Raw genomic sequence first — 20,046 nt, 5'->3', positions numbered from 1 at the left:
ACAAGTTTACATCTGTACTAGTCTCCTTCCCAACTGTGTCTCCTGAAGCTTGACAAGAGATATGCCTGACAAACAATGATGTAACAGGTGGTATATTAGGCTTTTAGTGACCTCTTGTGGATTATAGAGTAAAGTTCCAGGGAAGTGCTCATGCTTGCTTTTCCATGTACAGTACCAGTCAAAAGTTTGGACACCTACACATTAAAGGGTTTTTCTTTATTATTACTATTTTCTACATTGTAGAATAATAGTGAAGACATCAACACTATGAAATAACACATATGGAATCATGTAGTATCCCAAAAAGTGTTAAACAAATCAAAATATATTTTATATTTGAGATTCTTCAAATAGCTACCCATTGCCTTGACAACAGCTTTGCACACTCTTGGCATTCTCTCAACCAGCTTCACCTGGAATGCTTTTCCAACAGTCTTGAATGAGTTCCCACATATGCTGAGCACTGCTTTTCCTTCACTCTGCGGTCGAACTCATCCCAAACCATCTCAGTTTGGTTGAGGTCGGGGGATTGTGAAGGCCAGGTCATCTGATGCAGCACTCCATCACTCTCCTTTTTCGTAAAATAGCCCTTACACAGCCTGGAGGTGTGTTGGGTCATTGTCCTGTTGAAAAACAAATGATAGTCCCTCTAAGCCCAAACCAGATGGGCTGGCGTATCGCTGCAGAATGCTGTGGTAGCCATGCTGGTTAAGTGTGCCTTGAATTCTAAATAAATCACAGACAGTGTCACCAGCAAAGCACCCCCACACCATAACATCACCTCCTCCATGCTTTACGGTGGGAAATACACATGCAGAGATCATTTATTTGGGCTGCAATTTCTGAGGCTGGTAAATCTATTGAACTTATACTCTGCAGCAGAGGTAACTCTGGGTCTTCCATTCCTGTGGTGGTCCTCATGAGAGCCAGTTTCATCATAGCGCTTGATGATTTTTGAAACTGCACTTGAAGAAACGTTCAAAGTTCTTGAAACTTTCTGTATTGACTGAACTTCATGTAATGATGGACTGTCGTTTCTCTTTGCTTATTTGAGTTGTTCTTGCCATAATATGGACTTGGTCTTTTAGCAAATAGGGCTATCTTCTGTATACCCCCCTACCTTGTCACAACACAACTGATTGATTCAAACACATTAAGAAGGAAAGAAATTCCACAAATGAACTTTTAAGAAGGCACACCTGTTAATTGAAATGCATTCCAGGTGACTACCTCATGAAGCTGGTTGAGAGAATGCCAAGAGTGTGCAAAGCTGTTATCAAGGCAAAGGGTGGCTATTTGAAGAATCTCTAAAATATAAAATATATTTTGATTGGTTTAACACTTTTTTGGTTACTACATGATTCCTTATTTGTTATTTCATAGTTTTGATGTCTTCACTATTATTCTACAATGTAGAATAATAGTAAAAATAAAGAAAAACCCTTGAATGAGTAGGTATGTTCAAACTTTTGACTGGTAGTGTAGGTGTCACGATCGTCTAATGAGGAGGACCAATGCGCAGCGTTGAAGGTGAACATATTATATTTATTTAATGATCACACGATCAAAAACAACAAACGAAAAACGTGACGTCTATGGTTACAACACAAACAAGAACCCACAAAAACAAAGGAAAAACCGACAGTTTAAATATGGCTCCCAATCAGAGACAACCAGCAAACAGCTGACACTCGTTGCCTCTGATTGGGAGTCACTCAGGCCAACATAGAAATAGAGTACATAGATCTACACACCCTGGGTCAACATAACAGTGTCCCCAGAGCCAGGGCGTGACAGTACCCCCCCCTAAAGGGGGGACTCTGACCGCGCCAACTAAATACCACAGGGGAGGGACCGGGTGGGCACTCCGCCTTGGCGGCGGATCCGGCTCCGGGCCTGATCCCCACTCCCTCTCCAACCCCCCAAAGTAAAGTACCCCTGGTCCGGTCTGGCCCCGCTGGCCGGAGCCGGACTGACGACACGCACCCCTGGCTTGGTGCGTGGAGCAGGAACGGACCGGACCGGGCTGACGATACACACCCCTGGCTTGGTGCGTGGAGCAGGAATGGACCGGACCGGGCTGACGATGCGCACCCCTGGCTTGGTGCGTGGAGGAGGAACGGGCCGAGCCGGGCTGACGATACGCACCCCAGGCTTGGTGCGTGGAGCAGGAATGGACCGGACCGGGCTGACGACTCGCACCCCTGGCTTGGTGCGAGTGGCAGGAACGGGCCGGGCCGGGCTGGCGACGCGCACCGTAGACTTGGTGCGAGTGGCAGGAACAGGCCGGGCCGGGCTGGCGACGCGCACCGTAGACTTGGTGCGTGGAGCAGGAACAGGCCGGACTGGGCTGGCGACGCACACCATAGGCTTGGTGCATGGAGCAGGGACAGGCCGGACTGGGCTTGCGACGCACACCGTAGGCTTGGTGCGTGGAGCAGGGACAGGCCGGACTGGACTGGCGACGCACACCGTAGGCTTGGTGCGTGGAGCAGGAACAGGCCGGACCGGGCTGGCGACGCATACCGTAGGCTTGGTGCGAGGAGCAGGGACAGGCCGGACCGGGCTGGCGACGCGCACCGTACACTTGGTGCGAGGGGCCGGAACAGGCCGGACCGTACTGGGGACACACACCACTGGCTCTACCTCGGGATCTGGAACGGGCCGGACCGGACTGGTTACACACCCCAGTACCTCTCGCCGTGCCTCTACACTTTCCTTCCCCTTTAACACCAGTGGCCCCCGTAACCTGGCGGCCTCCTCTGCCGACCCGCTGGACCGCTCTATCGCGGTCTCCTGCTGCCCCGACGTCCACGTCGTGAGCCCCCCCCTAAAAAAATTCTGGGCGGCTCTCCTCTTGGACCAGGCCTCCATGTCTCTAGCCAGACACTCACTCCACTGCTTCAAAGTCCAACCTTTCTGCTCCTCACTTGGCTTGGCCCAGTCGACACTCTTACTCCACTGCTCCATAGACCAACCTCTCTGCTCTTCACGCTGCTTGGTCCTGTCTTGGTGTGTTCTTCTGTCACGATCGTCTAATGAGGAGGACCAATGCGCAGCGTTGAAGGTGAACATATTATATTTATTTAATGATCACACGATCAAAAACAACAAACGAAAAACGTGACGTCTATGGTTACAACACAAACCAACACGAACAAGAACCCACAAAAACAAAGGAAAAACCGACAGTTTAAATATGGCTCCCAATCAGAGACAACCAGCAAACAGCTGACACTCGTTGCCTCTGATTGGGAGTCACTCAGGCCAACATAGAAATAGAGTACATAGATCTACACACCCTGGCTCAACATAACAGTGTCCCCAGAGCCAGGGCGTGACAGTACCCCCCCCTAAAGGGGGGACTCCGACCGCGCCAACTAAATACCACAGGGGAGGGACCGGGTGGGCACTCCGCCTTGGCGGCGGATCCGGCTCCGGGCCTGATCCCCACTCCCTCTCCAACCCCCCAAAGTACCCCTGGTCCGGTCTGGCCCCGCTGGCCGGAGCCGGACTGACGACACGCACCCCTGGCTTGGTGCGTGGAGCAGGAACGGACCGGACCGGGCTGACGATACACACCCCTGGCTTGGTGCGTGGAGCAGGAATGGACCGGACCGGGCTGACGATGCGCACCCCTGGCTTGGTGCGTGGAGGAGGAACGGGCCGAGCCGGGCTGACGATACGCACCCCAGGCTTGGTGCGTGGAGCAGGAATATATTTATTTAATGATCACACGATCAAAAACAACAAACGAAAAACGTGACGTCTATGGTTACAACACAAACCAACACGAACAAGAACCCACAAAAACAAAGGAAAAACCGACAGTTTAAATATGGCTCCCAATCAGAGACAACCAGCAAACAGCTGACACTCGTTGCCTCTGATTGGGAGTCACTCAGGCCAACATAGAAATAGAGTACATAGATCTACACACCCTGGCTCAACATAACAGTGTCCCCAGAGCCAGGGCGTGACAGTAGGCCTTCCAGTCTTCAGTGGGTTGCCTCATTTATGATCACAATTCAGTCTGGATCTCAATAACAAAATGTTTTGTGAGGAACTCAGACATTTCCTCACCCCTCTTTCATCGTCTTCAAATCCTCAATATTAATGTAATCAACAAACTTCAAGTCTGTCTGTTTGTATACCAATTCAAAATGAATCTTTGTGTTTCTTTTCAATCGCTATTCAAATTCAATACTCAGGTTCACCACTACTCTACAAGAACTGCCACTGTTCTCCACAGCCCTTTTTCCCGCACAACATCAGGTATATTTTCCATCTCTTACAGAGGTCTGTTTTTTGGGGGGGAACATTCTCCCGGACCACCTCAAGCACTGCAACAGCTTCAACTCCTTCAAATACAAAATGAACAAATATCTCCTGGACATTCCACTTAATGACTCATCCCAATAATTATCTCCCTATCAACCTTATTTTGATTAAGCATTTTACTTGAATTTATTTTTGTAAAAATTACCCTCTAATTCACAATGTTTTCCTTTTTCATTGTGTAAATCTCCAATAATTTTTTCTATCTGTCTTAAAAATCTGGATAGTTTTTGTGTATGGTTTTGTTTTATAAACATTTGAAAGGGGAAGGTGCCTTCAAAGCCTCTCTGGGGTTTTTACCCATTCTCCAAATGCTCTTTTCGTTTGCTTTTTAAACCTTCATCATATTATTTTGTATTTTCCCGCAAAACACCAGTCTCAACGTCAACAGTGAAGAGGCGACTCCGGGATGCTGACCTTCGAGGCAGAGTTGCAAAGAAAAAGCATATCTCAGACTGGCCAATAAAAAGAAAAGATTAAGATGGGCAAAAGAACACAGACACTGGACTTTTTCTTTGCAACTCTGCCTAGGTCAGCATCCCGGTGTCGCCTCTTCACTGTTGACGTTGAGACTGGTGTTTTGCGGGTACTATTTAATGAAGCTGCCAGTTGAGGACCTGTAAGGCGTCTGTTTCTCAACTAACTAGAAACTAAAGTATTTGTCCTCTTGCTCAGTTGTGCACCGGGGCCTCCCACTCCTCTTTCTATTCTGGTTAGAGCCAGTTTGCGCGGTTCTGTGAAGGGAGTAGTACACAGCGTTGTACGAGATCTTCAGTTTCTTGGCAATTTCTCGCATGGAATAGCTTTCATTTCTCAGAACAAGAATAGACTGACGAGTTTCAGAAGAAAGTTATTTGTTTCTGGCCATTTTGATCCTGTAATCGAACCCAAAATTGCTGATGCTCCAGATACTCAACTAGTCTCAAGAAGGCCAGTTTTATTTCATCTTTAATCAGTACAACAGTTTTCAGTTGTGCTAACATAATTGCAAAAGGGTTTTCTAGTGATCAATTAGCCTTTTAAAATGATAAACTTGGATTAGCAAACACAACGTGCCATTGGAACACAGGACTGATGGTTGCTGATAATGGGGCTCTGTACGCCTATGTACAGTCGTGGTCAAAAGTTTTGAGAATGACACAAGTATTGGTCTTCACAAAGTTCGCTGCTTCAGTGTTATGAGATATTTTTGTCAGATGTTACTATGGTATACTGAAATATAATAACAAGCATTCCATAAGTGTCAAAGGCTTTTATTGACAATTACATTCAGTTTGTGCAAAGAGTCAATATTTGCAGTGTTGACCCTTCTTTTTCAAGACCTCTGCAATCCGCCCTGGCATGCTGTCAATTAACTTCTGGGCCACATCCTGACTAATGGCAGCCCATTCTTGCATATTCAATGCTTGGAGTTTGTCAGAATTTGTGGGTTTTTATTTGTCCACCTGCCTCTTGAGGATCGACCACAAGTTCTCAATGGGAATAAGGTCTGGGGAGTGTCCTGGCCATGGACCCAAAATGTCGATGTTTTGTTCCCCGAGCCACCTAGTTATCACTTTTACCTTATGGCAAGGTGCTCCATCATGCTGGAAAATGCATTGGTCGTCACCAAACTGTTCTTGGATGGTTGGGAGAAGTTGCTTTCGGAGGATGTGTTGGTACCATTCTTTATTCACGGCTGTGTTCTTAGGCAAAATTGTGAGTGAGCCCACTCCCTTGGCTGAGAAGCAACCCCACACATTAATGGTCTCAGGATGCTTTACTGTTGGCATGACACAGGACTGATGGTAGCGCTCACCTTGTCTTCTCCGGACAAGGTGTTTTCCGGATGCCCCAAACAATCGGAAAGGGGAATCATCAGAGAAAATGACTTTACCCCAGTCCTCAGCAGTCCAATCCCTGTACCTTTTGCAGATATCAGTCTGTCCCTGATGTTTTTCCTGGAGAGAAGTGGCTTCTTTGCTGCCCTTCTTGACACCAGGCCATCCTCCACAAGTCTTCGCCTCACTGTGCGTGCAGATGTACTCACCCCTGCCTGCTGCCATTCCTGAGCAAGCTCTGCACTGGTGGACTTTTTTGGGCGCCCTGACACCTTCTTCACAACAATTGAACCTCTCTCCTTGAAGTTCTTGAAAAATGAAGTTCTCCGAAAAATGGTTGATTTAGGTGCAATCTTACTAGCAGCAATATCCTTGCCTGTGAAGCCCTTTTTGTGCAAAGCAATGATGACGGCACGTGTTTCCTTGCAGGGAACCATGGTTAACAGAGGAAGAACAATGATTTCAAGCACCACCCTCCTTTTAAAGCTTCCAGTCTGTTATTCTAACTCAATCAACATGACAGAGTGATCTCCAGCCTTGTCCTCGTCAACACTCTCACCTGTGTTAACGAAATAATCACTGACATGATGGCAGCTGGTCCTTTTGTGGCAGGGCTGAAATGGAGTGGAAATGTTTTTGGGGGATTAAGTTCATTTTCATGGCAAAGAGGGACTTTGCAATGAATTGCAATTCATCTGAACACTCTTCATGACATTCTGGAGTATATGCAAATTACCATCATCAAAACTGAGGCAGCAGACTTTGTGAAAATTAGTATTTGTGTTATTCTCAAAACTTTTGACCACGACTGTAGATATTCCATTAAAAATCAGCCGTTTCCAGCTACAATAGCCATTTACAACATTAACAATGTCGACATTGAATTTCTGATCAATTTGATGTTATTTTAATGGACAAAAAAATTGCTTTTCTTTCGAAAACAAGGACATTTCTAAGTGACCCCAAACTTTTGAACGGTAGTGTATACAGTTGAAGTCGGAAGTTTACATACACCTTAGCCAAATACATTTAAACTCAGTTTTTCACAATTCCTGACATTTAATCCTAGTAGAAATGCCCTGTTTTAGGTCAGTTAGGATCACCACTTTATTTTAAGAATGTGAAATGTCAGAATAATAGTAGAGAGAATGATTTATTTAAGCTTTTATTTCTTTCATCACATTCCCAGTGGGTCAGAAGTTTCCATACACTCAATTAGTATTTGGTAGCATTGACTTTAAATTGTTTAACTTGGGTCAAACGTTTCGGGTAGCCTTCCACAAGCTTCCCACAATAAGTTGAGTGAATTTTGGCCCATTCCTCCTGACAGAGCTGGTGTTAAAGAGTCAGGTTTGTAGGCCTCCTTGCTCACACACGCTTTTTCAGTTCTGCCCACACATTTTAATTTTATAGGATTGAGGTCAGGGCTTTGTGATGGCCACTGCAATACCTTGACTTTTTTAACTTTTTTTCTGGGGGTAGATCATCTTAATATTGCAGATAGATTGTAACTTCTATCAATGTAATTGTCTGCATCACTTCCAATCCCCCATGTTTTATATATATATACAGTGAGGGAAAAAAGTATTTGATCCCCTGCTGATTTTGTACGTTTGCCCACTGACAAAGAAATGATCGGTCTATAATTTTAATGCTAGGTTTATTTTAATAGTGAGAGACAGAATAACAACAACAAAATCCAGAAAAACGCATGTCAAAAATGTTATAAATTGATTTGCATTTTAATGAGGGAAATAAGTATTTGACCCCCTCTCAATCAGAAACATTTCTGGCTCCCAGGTGTCTTTTACAGTGGGGAAAAAAAGTATTTAGTCAACCACCAATTGTGCAAGTTCTCCCACTTAAAAAGATGAGAGAGGCCTGTAATTTTCATCATAGGTACACGTCAACTATGACAGACAAATTTAGAAAAATAAATCCAGAAAATCACATTGTAGGATTTTTAATGAATTTATTTGCAAATTATGGTGGAAAATAAGTATTTGGTCACCTACAAACAAGCAAGATTTCTGGCTCTCACAGACCTGTAACTTCTTCTTTAAGAGGCTCCTCTGTCCTCCACTCGTTACCTGTATTTAATGGCACCTGTTTCAACTTGTTATCAGTATAAAAAACACCTGTCCACAACCTCAAACAGTCACACTCCGAACTCCACTATGACCAAGACCAAAGAGCTGTCAAAGGACACCAGAAACAAAATTGTAGACCTGCACCAGGTTGGGAAGACTGAATCTGCAATAGGTAAGCAGCTTGGTTTGAAGAAATCAACTGTGGGAGCAATTATTAGGAAATGGAAGACATACAAGACCACTGATAATCTCCCTCGATCTGGGGCACCACGCAAGATCTCACCCTGTGGGGTCAAATTGATCACAAGAACGGTGAGCAAAAATCCCAGAACCACACGGGGGGACCTAGTGAATGACCTGCAGAGAGCTGGGACCAAAGTAACAAAGCCTACCATCAGTAACACACTACGCCGCCAGGGACTCAAATCCTGCAGTGCCAGACGTGTCCCCCTGCTTAAGCCAGTACATGTCCAGGCCCGTCTGAAGTTTGCTAGAGTGCATTTGGATGATCCAGAAGAGGATTGGGAGAATGTCATATGGTCAGATGAAACCAAAATAGAACTTTTTGGTAAAAACTCAACTCGTCGTGTTTGGAGGACAAAGAATGCTGAGTTGCATCCAAAGAACACCATACCTACTGTGAAGCATGGGGGTGGAAACATCATGCTTTGGGTCTGTTTTTCTGCAAAGGGACCAGGACGACTGATCCGTGTAAAGGAAAGAATGAATGGGGCCATGTATTGTGAGATTTTGAGTGAAAACCTCCTTCCATCAGCAAGGGCATTGAAGATGAAACGTGGCTGGGTCTTTTCAGTATGACAATGATCCCAAACACACCGCCCGGGCAACGAAGGAGTGGCTTCGTAAGAAGCATTTCAAGGTCCTGGAGTGGGCATGGAGGAATGGGCCAAAATACCAGCAACATTGTGTGAAAACCTTGTGAAGACTTACAGAAAACGTTTGACCTGTGTCATTGCCAACAAAGGGTATATAACAAAGTATTGAGAAACTTTCGTTATTGACCAAATACTTATTCTCCACCATAATTTGCAAATAAATTCATTAAAAAGTCCTACAATGTGATTTTCTGGATTTTCTTTCCTCAATTTGTCTGTCATAGTTGACGTGTACCTATGATGAAAATTACAGGCCTCTCTCATCTTTTTAAGTGGGAGAACTTGCACAATTGGTGGCTGACTAAATACTTTTTCCCCCCACTGTATACAGGTAACGAGCTGAGATTAGGAGCACACTCTTAAAGGGAGTGCTCCTGATCTCAGCTTGTTACCTGTATAAAAGACACCTGTCCACAGAAGCAATTAATCAATCTGATTCCAAACTCTCCACCATGGCCAAGACCAAAGAGCTCTCCAAGGATGTCAGGGACAAGATTGTAGACCTACACAAGGCTGGAATGGGCTACAAGACCATTGCCAAGCAGCTTGGTGAGAAGGTGACAACAGTTGGTGCGATTATTCGCAAATGGAAGAAACACAAAATAACTGTCATTCTCCCTCGGCCTGGGGCTCCATGCAAGATCTCACCTCGTGGAGTTGCAATGATCATGAGAACGGTGAGGAATCAGCCCAGAACTACACAGGAGGATCTTGTCAATGATCTCAAGGCAGCTGGGACCATAGTCACCAAGAAAACAATTGGTAAGACACTACGCCGTGAAGGACTGAAATCCTGCAGCGCCCGCAAGTTCCCCCTGCTCAAGAAAGCACATATACATGCCCGTCTGAAGTTTGCCAATGAACATCTGAATGATTCAGAGGAGAACCAATTGAACTGGGTGAATTTGTTGTGGTCAGATGAGACCAAAATGGAGCTCTTTGGCATCAACTCAACTCGCCGTGTTTGGAGGAGGAGGAATGCTGCCTATGACCCCAAGAACACCATCCCCACCGTCAAACATGGAGGTGGAAACATTATGCTTTGGGGGTGTTTTTCTGCTAAGGGGACAGGACAACTTCACGTCATCAAAGGGACAATGGACGGGGCCATGTACCGTCAAATCTTGGGTGTGAACCTCCTTCCCTCAGCCAGGGCATTGAAAATGGGTTGTGGATGGGTATTCCAGCATGACAATGACCCAAAACACACGGCCAAGGCAACAAAAGAGTGGCTCAAGAAGAAGCACATTAAGGTCCTGGAGTGGCCTAGCCAGTCTCCAGACCTTAATCCCATAGAAAATCTGTGGAGGAAGCTGAAGGTTTGAGTTGCCAAACGTCAGCCTCGAAACCTTAATGACGGAGAAGATCTGCAAAGAGGAGTGGGACAACATCCCTCCTGAGATGTGTGCAAACCTGGTGGCCAACTACAAGAAATGTCTGACCTCTGTGATTGCCAACAAGGGTTTTGCAGAGGGGTCAAATACTTATTTCCCTCATTAAAATGCAAATCAATTCATAATATTTTTGACATGCGTTTTTCTGGATTTTTTTGTTGTTATTCTGTCTCTCACTGTTCACATAACCCTACCATTAAAATTATAGACTAATCATGTCTTTGTCGGTGAGCAAACGTACAAAATCAGCAGGGTATCAAATACTTTTTTCCCTCACTGTATATACATATATATATAGATACATATACACATATTGACTTTGTTGTCCTTAAGCCATTTTGCCACAATTTAGGAAGTATGCTTGGGGTCATTGTCCATTTGGAAGACCCATTTGCGACCACGCTTTAACTTCTTGACTGATGTCTTGAGATGTTGCTTCAATATATCCACATAATTTTCCTTCCTCATGATGCCATCTATTTTGTGAAGTGCACCATTCCCTCCTGCAGCAAAGCACCCCCACAGCATGATGCTGCCACCCCCGTGCTTCACGGTTGGGATGGTGTTCTTCGGCTTGCAAGCTACTCCCTTTTTCCTCCAAACATAATGATGGTCATTATTGCCAAACAGTTCTATTTTTGTTTAATCAGACCAGAGGACATTTCTCCAAAAAGTACGATCTTTGTCCCCATGTGCAGTTGCAAACCATAGTCTGGCTTTTTTATGGCGGTTTTGGAGCAGTGGCTTCTTCCTTGCTGAGCGGCCTTTCAGGTTATGTCGATATAGGACTCATTTTACTGTGGATGTAGATACTTTTGTACCGGTTTCCTCCAGCATCTTCACAAGGTCCTTTGCTGTTGTTCTGGGATTGATTTGCACCAAAGTATCTTAATCTCTAGGAGACAGAACGCGTCTCCTTCCTGAGCGGTATGACGGCTGTGTGGTCCCATGGTGTTTATACTTGCGTACTATTGTTTGTACAGATGAACTTGGTACCTTCAGGCATTTGGAAATTACTCCCAAGGATGAACCAGACTTGTGGAGGTCTACAATATTTTTTCTGAGGTCTTGGCTGATTTATTTTGATTTTCCCATGATGTCAAGCAAAGAGGCACTGAGTTTGAAGGTAGGCCTTGAAATACATCCACAGGTACACCTCCAATTGACTCAAATGATGTCAATTAGCCTATCAGAAGCTTCTAAAGCCATTACATAATTTTCTGGAATTTTCCAAGCTGTTTAAAGACACAGTCAACTTAGTGTATGTAAACTTCTGACCCACTGGAATTGTGATACAGTGAATTATAAGTGAAATAATCAGTCTGTAAACAATTGTTGGAAAAATTACACAAAGTAGATGTCCTAACCGACTTGCCAAAACTATAGTTTGTTAACAAGAAATGTGTGGAGTGGTTGAAAAACGAGTTTTAATGACTCCAACCTAAGTGTATGTAAACTTCCGACTTCAACTGTATATATATATATATATATATATATATATATATATATATATATATATATATATACAGTGAGGGAAAAAAGTATTTGATCCCCTGCTGATTTTGTATGTTTGCCCACTGACAAAGAAATGATCAGTCTATAATTTTAATGGTAGGTTTATTTATAGAATAGAGAGAGAGAGAGAGAGAGAGAGAGAGAGAGAGAGAGAGAGAGAGAGAGAGACCAATGGAAATAAATTATAACATTTCTCCTAAAATCAAAACAGGTCTTAATGCCCCAGATATGAAAGAACTGATATCCAAAATGTGAACACGGCAAATTATCAACAAATTATCCAATAGTGCCTCTGCTGGTAAAACTGAGAACAACAGAACATAAACTGAGGTATAAATAAAGTGGAGAACAACAGAACATAAACTGAGGTATAAATAAAGCACAGAACAACAGAACATAAATTAAGGTATAGAAAAAGCGGAGAACAGCATAACATAAACTGAGGTATAAATATATAACCTGTTTATCATCACTTACTGCTGTGCTCCCTTCCCCCAATTCCCCCACACCCACCCCCAATTTGTCAACGTTGAACCTTCTCCTATACAATCCTTTTAGTTAAAACTTTTAACAATCATATCTATTAAAGTCAGAAGATGATACTTTACCAATGAATAATTCTGACACTACTGCCACCAATGCTCCTTATAGGACACATCACTGCAGTCTATACTCCTCTGTTAACTGGTCATCTCTGTATACCCGACACAAGACCCACTGGTTGATGCTTATTTATAAAACCCTCTTAGGCCTCACTCCCCCCTATCTGAGATACCTACTGCAACCCTCATCCTCCACATACAACACCCGTTCTGCCAGTCACATTCTGTTAAAGGTCCCCAAAGCACTCACATCCCTGGGTCGCTCCTCTTTTCAGTTCGCTGCAGCTAGCGACTGGAACGAGCTGCAAAAAACACTCAAACTGGACAGTTCTATCTTCATATCTACATTCAAAGATTCAATCATGGAAACTCTTTCTGACACTTGTGGCTGCTTCGCGTGATGTATTGTTGTCTCTACCTTTTTGCCCTTTGTGGTGTCTGTGCCTAACAATGTTTGTACCATGTTTTGTGCTGCTACCATGTTGTACTGCTGCCAAGTTGTCTTGCTACCGTGTTGTTGTCATGTTGTGTTGCTACCATGCTGTGTTGTCATGTGTTGCTGCCATGCTATGTTGTTGTCTTAGGTCTCTCTTTATGTAGTGTTGTCATGATGTGTGTTTAGTCCTATATTTTTATTTTATTATTTATTTTTAATCCCAGCCCCCGTCTCCGCAGGAGGCCTTTTGCCTCTTGGTAGGCCGTCATTGTAAATAAGAATTTGTTCTTAACTAACTTGTCTAGTTAAATAAAGGCACTGGGTAGTAGCCTAACCCAGAGAAATGAATCAGGGGGAACCCATTGAAAGTGTCAGCTAAAATTGTAATTGTCATGAGTCTAGCCTATTCTTTGACAATCATAAGCAGCCAATTTGCTTAGTAACAGGTGTTGGCCTAGAGAGACGGTGATGCGCTCACTACGGTATTAATTATTTATTTAAAGTGCTGACATGTACACCACCCTCTATACAACGTCAGGTCTCCAGCACACTGAGGTCTCGGGTACGGCATTGTGACATTGATATTCTGACTAGCGAATGACCAACACTGAAGTATTTTACTCTGTGCTGTAAAGGTGAGGGTCCTAGCGATGTACATTTACTGGGTAGGGCTCAAGTTTTAGTCTGTTTTTTCTGTGCTTTGTGCTAGAGATAGGCTATTGAATTTGGTTGTCATGCAAAAAACGTGAGAGTGGTGAGTGTACATCAAAGCTCTCCAAACATTAGAGCGATGTACAGTCTTCCTGTAAAGCTGTAACATATTAAAACAGGAGCTATGATTTCATGTGCTCGCCAAATTCATTCAATGCCTCTGGTCTGAATTGCTATTTTTCTCAATCTGCTATGGTTGATTTTGACTGTGATATGAGCTAAAGGCAAGCCTCTTACTTTACCAGGTAAGTTGACTGAGAACACGTTCTCATTTACAGCAACAACCTGGGGAATACAGGGGAGATGAATGAGCCAATTGGAATCCGGGAATGATATGAGGGCCAGATTGGGAATTTAGCCAGGACACCAGGGTTAACACCCCTACTCTTAAGGTAAGTGCCATGGGATCTTTAGTGACCACAGAGAGTCAGGACAGCCATTTTAACGTCCCATCCGAAAGACAGCACCCTACACAGGGCAATGTCCCCAATCACTGCCCTGGGGCATTGGGATCTTTTTTTAGACCCGATGAAAGGGTGCCTCCTACTGGCATTCCAACACTACTTCCAGCAACATCTGGTCTCCCATCCAGGGACCGACCAGGACCAACCTTGCTTAGCTTCAGAGGCAAGCCAGCAGCGGGATACAGGGTGGTGTGCTGCTAGCTATAACGCCAGGGAGCTAACGCTAGTCTCCAGGTTTTAGGCAAGTTCAGCCTATTCACGGTCACCATGGGAGCATGGTTCTCTGAACCATCTCTGTTATACTTCAGCTCCTTATTGACCTCCTACTACTCTCCACAACAACCCCTGCATCTGATAGACATCAATGGGCCAAATCTGGGTCAACTGAGTTTATACCCAGGTTATCTGTGTGCAACAAGTTGTTTTAGCCTACTGAGCTAAAGCCTACACATTAGTTCGGGATTTGATTTATTAGGATCCCCATTAGCCGATGCCAATGGGGACAGCCAGTCTTACTGGGGTCTGACACATAACGAAAAAGACATTACAGACAAAATACTTTACAATTTACATACATCAAAAAATATTAACATATAGCGTGTGTGTGTGTGTGTGCGTGTGCGTGCATCTATCTATCAGTTACACATACAGTGCATTCAGAAAGTATTCACACCACTTGACTTTTTCTACATTTTGTTACGTTACAGCCTTATTCTAAAATTGATTAAATACATTGTTTTCCTCATCAATCTACACACAATACCCCATAATGACAAAGCAAAAACAGGTTTTTAGACATTTTTGTAAATGTATTAAAAATTAAAAACAGAAATACCTTATTTACAGAAGTATTCAGACCCTTTGCTATGAGACTCGAAATTGAGCTCAGGTGCATCCTGTTTGCATTGATCATTCTTGAGATGTTTCTACAACTTGATTGGAGTCCACCTGTAGTAAATTCAATTGATTGGAAATGATTTGGAAAGGGACACATCTGTCTATATAAGGTCCCACAGTTGACAGTGCATGTCAGAGCAAAACGCAAGCCATGAGGTCGAAGGAATTATCCGTAGAGCTCCGAGACAGGATTGTGTCGAGGCACAGATCTGGGGAAGGTTACCAAAAAAGTCAAGGGGTCTGAATACTTTCTGAATGCACTGTACATGTGTAACTGATAGGGGAGCTACAGCAAGATCTCAGTCAATGTTATTCATCATGCTAGCGTGGTTCACCCAACCTCCTCCATTACAAGCACTGCACTGATAATCATTCTCTAGGCCTCTCTGATTAATTCTGGACACTTTAAAAATGCTCTGTAATTTCAACAGCCTGAACCTGCCACTGTGTAAACTGAAGGAAGGGGCTGGGGAAATGTAACTATTCTCAAATTCTTCTACAGAGCTATAATGTATACCTATTCAAGGATGGATAGTCCATGAGATTGACATGATTAACATACAGTATTTTGAAGCTACACTACATTGCCAAAAGTATGTGGACACCCCTTCAAATTAGTGAATTTGGCTATTTCAGCCACACCCGTTGCTGACAGGTGTATAAAATCGAGCACACAGACATGCAATGGCCATAGACACACATTGGCAGTAGAATGGCCCATACTGAAGAGCTCAGTGACTTTCAACATGGCACCGTCATAGGATGCCACCTTTCCAACAATCAGTTCGTCAGATTTCTGCCCTGCTAGAGCTGCCCTGGTCAACTGTAAGTGCTGTTATTGTGAAGTGGAAATGTCTAGGAGCAACAACGGCTCAGCCACGAAGTGGTAGGCCACACAAGCTCACAGAACGGGACCGCCGAGTGAAGAAGCGCGTAGCGTGTAAAAATCGTCTGTCCTCGGTTGCAACACTCACTACCGAGTCCCAAACTGCCTCTGGAAGCAACGTCAGCACAATAACTGTTCGTCGGGAGCTTCATGAAAAGGGTTTCCATGGCCGAGCAGCCGCACAAGCCTAAGATCACCATGCACAATGCCAAGCGTCAGCTGGAGTGGTCTAAAGCTCGCCTCCATTGGACTCTGGAGAAGTGGAAACGCGTTCTCTGGAGTGATGAATCACGCTTCACCATCTGGCAGTCCGACGTATGAATCTGGGTTTGGCGGATGCCAGGAGAACGCTACCTGCCCCAATGCATAGTGACAACTGTAAAGTTTGGTGGAGGAGGAATAATGTTCTGGGGCTGTTTTTCATGGTTCGGGCTAGGTGCCTTAGTTCCATTGAAGGGAAATCTTAATGCTACAGCATACAATGACATTCTAGACAATTCTGTACTTCAAACTGTGTGGCAACAGTTTGGGGAAGGCCCTTTCCTGTTGTCCAGCATGACAATGCCCCCGTGCACAAAGCGAGGTCCATACAGAAATGGTTTGTCGAGATCGGTGTGGAAGAACTTGACTGGCCTGCACAGAGCCCTGACCTCAACCCCATCGAACACCTTTGGGATGAATTGGAATTCCCACTGCGTATCAGGCCTAATCGTCCAACACCAGTGCCCTAACTCAGTAATGCTCTTGTGGTTGAATGGAAGCAAGTCCCTGCAGCAATGTTCCGACGTCTAGCGGAAACCCTTCCCAGAAGAGTGGAGGCTGTTATAGCAGCAAAGGGGGGGACCAACTTCATATTAAAGGCCATGATTTTGGAATTAGATGTTTCAGTAGAAATATCAAGTCATCCTTCATTATAACTTTGATAGCAGAAAAACCGTGCCTTTAGATCAAAGGACTGGTGTTGTTCTGAAATACTGTAGACATAACATCTCTCTTGTTCATGCTGTCTCTTGGCAACGCTTATTGCAACACTAACACATTGTCACATCTTGATTTTTGTATTTGTATTTATTATGGATCCCCATTAGCAGCTGAAATCTATGTGTACGTGTGTGTATAGTGTGTATGTTATCGTGTGTGTGTATGAATGTGTCTGTGCCTATGTTTGTGTTGCTTCACAGTCCCCGCTGTTCCATAAAATTTATTTTGTATCTGTTTTTTAAATCTAATGTTATTACTTGCATCAGTTACATGATGTGGAATAGAGTTCCATGTAGTCATGGCTCTATGTAGTACTGTGCACCTCTCATAGTCTGTTCTGGACTTGGGACTGTGAAGAGACCTCTGGTGGCATGTCTTGTGGGGTATGCATGGGTGTCCGAGCTTTGTGCCAGTAATTCAAACAGACAGCTCGGTGCATTCAACATGTCAATAAAAACCTCTCATAAATACAAGTAGTGATGAAGTCAATCTCTCCTCCACTTTGAGCCAGGAGAGATTGACATGCATATTATTAATATTAGCTCTCTGTGTACATCCAAGGGCCAGCCGTGCTGCCCTGTTCTGAGCCAATTGCAATTTTCCTAAGTCCTTTTTTGTGGCACCTGACCACACGACTGAACAGTAGTCCAGGTGTGACAAAACTAGGGCCTGTAGGACCTGCCTTGTTGATTGGGCTGTTAAGAAGGTACAGCAGCGCTTTAATATGGACATACAGTGAGGGAAAAAAGTATTTGATCCCCTGCTGATTTTGTACGTTTGCCCACTGACAAAGAAATGATCAGTCTATAATTTTATTGGTAGGTTTATTTGAACAGTGAGAGACAGAATAACAACAACAAAAATCCAGAAAAACGCATGTCAAAAATGTTATAAATTGATTTGCATTTTAATGAGGGAAATAAGTATTTGACCCCCTCTCAATCAGAAAGATTTCTGGCTCCCAGGTGTCTTTTATACAGGTAACAAGTTGAGATTAGGAGCACACTCTTAAAGGGAGTGCTCCTAATCTCAGTTTGTTACCTGTATAAAAGACACCAGTCCACAGAAGCAATCAATCAATCAGATTCCAAACTCTCCACCATGGCCAAGACCAAAGAGCTCTCCAAGGATGTCAGGGACAAGATTGTAGACCTACACAAGGCTGGAATGGGCTACAAAGACCATTGCCAAGCAGCTTGGTGAGAAGGTGACAACAGTTGGTGCGATTATTCGCAAATGGACGAAACACAAAATAACTGTCAATCTCCCTCAGCCTGGGGCTCCATGCAAGATCTCACCTCGTGGAGTTGCAATGATCATGAGAACGGTGAGGAATCAGCCCAGAACTACACAGGAGGATCTTGTCAATGATCTCAAGGCAGCTGGGACCATAGTCACCAAGAAAACAATTGGTAACACACTACGCCGTGAAGGACTGAAATCCTGCAGCGCCCGCAAGGTCCCCCTGCTCAAGAAAGCACATATACAGGGCCATCTGAAGTTTGCCAATGAACATCTGAATGATTCAGAGGAGAACTGGGTGGAAGTGTTGTGGTCAGATGAGACGAAAATCGAGCTCTTTGGCATCAACTCAACACGCCGTGTTTGGAGGAGGAGGAATGCTGCCCCAAGAACACCATCCCCACCGTCAAACATGGAGGTGGAAACATTATGCTTTCAAATCAAATCAAATCAAATCAAATTGTATTGGTCACATGCGCCGAATACAACAGGTGCAGACATTACAGTGAAATGCTTACTTACAGCCCTTAACCAACAGTGCATTTTATTTTTAACAAAAAAAGTAAAAATAAAACAACAACAAAAAAAGTGTTGAGAAAAAAAGAGCAGAAGTTAAATAAAATAACAGTAGGGAGGCTATATATACAGGGGGGTACCGGTGCAGAGTCAATGTGCGGGGGCACCGGCTAGTTGAGATAGTTGAAGTAATATGTACATGTGGGTAGAGTTAAAGTGACTATGCATAAATAATTAACAGAGTAGCAGCAGCGTAAAAAGGATGGGGTGGGGGGGCAGTGCAAATAGTCTGGGTAGCCATGATTAGCTGTTCAGGAGTCTTATGGCTTGGGGGTAGAAGCTGTTGAAAAGTATTTTGGACCTAGACTTGGCACTCCGGTACCGCTTGCCGTGCGGTAGCAGGGAGAACAGTCTATGACTAGGGTGGCTGGAGTCTTTGACAATTTTGAGGGCCTTCCTCTGACACCGCCTGGTATAGAGGTCCTGGATGGCAGGAAGCTTGGCCCCAGTGATGTACTGGGCCGTACGCACTACCCTCTGTAGTGCCTTGCGGTCGGAGGCCAAGCAGTTGCCATACCAGGCGGTGATGCAACCAGTCAGGATGCTCTCGATGGTGCAGCTGTAGAATTTTTTGAGGATCTGAGGACCCATGCCAAATCTTTTCAGTCTCCGGAGGGGGAATAGGCTTTGTCGTGCCCTCTTCACGACTGTCTTGGTGTGTTTGGACCATGATAGTTTGTTGGTGATGTGGACACCAAGGAACTTGAAGCTCTCAACCTGTTCCACTACAGCCCCGTCGATGAGAATGGGGGCGTGCTCAGTCCTCTTTTTTTTCCTGTAGTACACAATCATCTCCTTTGTCTTGGTCACGTTGAGGGAGAGGTTTGGGGGTGTTTTGGGGGTGTTTTTCTGCTAAGGGGACAGGACAACTTCACCGCATCAAAGGGACAATGGACGGGGCCATGTACCGTCAAATCTTGGGTGAGAACCTCCTTCCCTCAGCCAGGGCATTGAAAATGGGTTGTGGATGGGTATTCCAGCATGACAATGACCCAAAACACACGGCCAAGGCAACAAAGGAGTGGCTCAAGAAGAAGCACATTAAGGTCCTGGAGTGGCCTAGCCAGTCTCCAGACCTTAATCCCATAGAAAATCTGTGGAGGGAGCTGAAGGTTCGAATTGCCAAACGTCAGCCTCGAAACCTTAATGACTTGGAGAAGATCTGCAAAGAGGAGTGGAACAATATCCCTCCTGAGAT

The 20,046-nt window shown here is 44.4% G+C and overlaps 1 protein-coding gene across 3 annotated transcripts in view; it reads left to right on the top strand.

Annotated features, from left to right (window-relative positions):
• The window catches only part of LOC311108847 (hippocalcin-like protein 1), a 63,299-nt gene that overhangs the window by 31,872 nt on the left and 11,381 nt on the right, over nucleotides 1-20,046 (top strand). Inside the window, exon 1 of one of the 3 annotated variants that reach the window (XM_084151614.1) lies at nucleotides 14,084-14,194. The exons of the other annotated variants lie outside the window; for them this stretch is intronic. The gene's annotated coding sequence lies outside the window, so the exon portion shown is untranslated. Of the gene's footprint in view, nucleotides 1-14,083; nucleotides 14,195-20,046 lie in introns of those variants that run through there. 3 annotated transcript variants of the gene reach the window in all.

This window comes from Coregonus lavaretus (genome assembly GCF_964263955.1).
Source record: "Coregonus lavaretus genome assembly, chromosome: 33".
Lineage (NCBI taxonomy): Eukaryota > Metazoa > Chordata > Actinopteri > Salmoniformes > Salmonidae > Coregonus > Coregonus lavaretus.
This window is presented reverse-complemented; position numbering and strand designations above follow the sequence as displayed.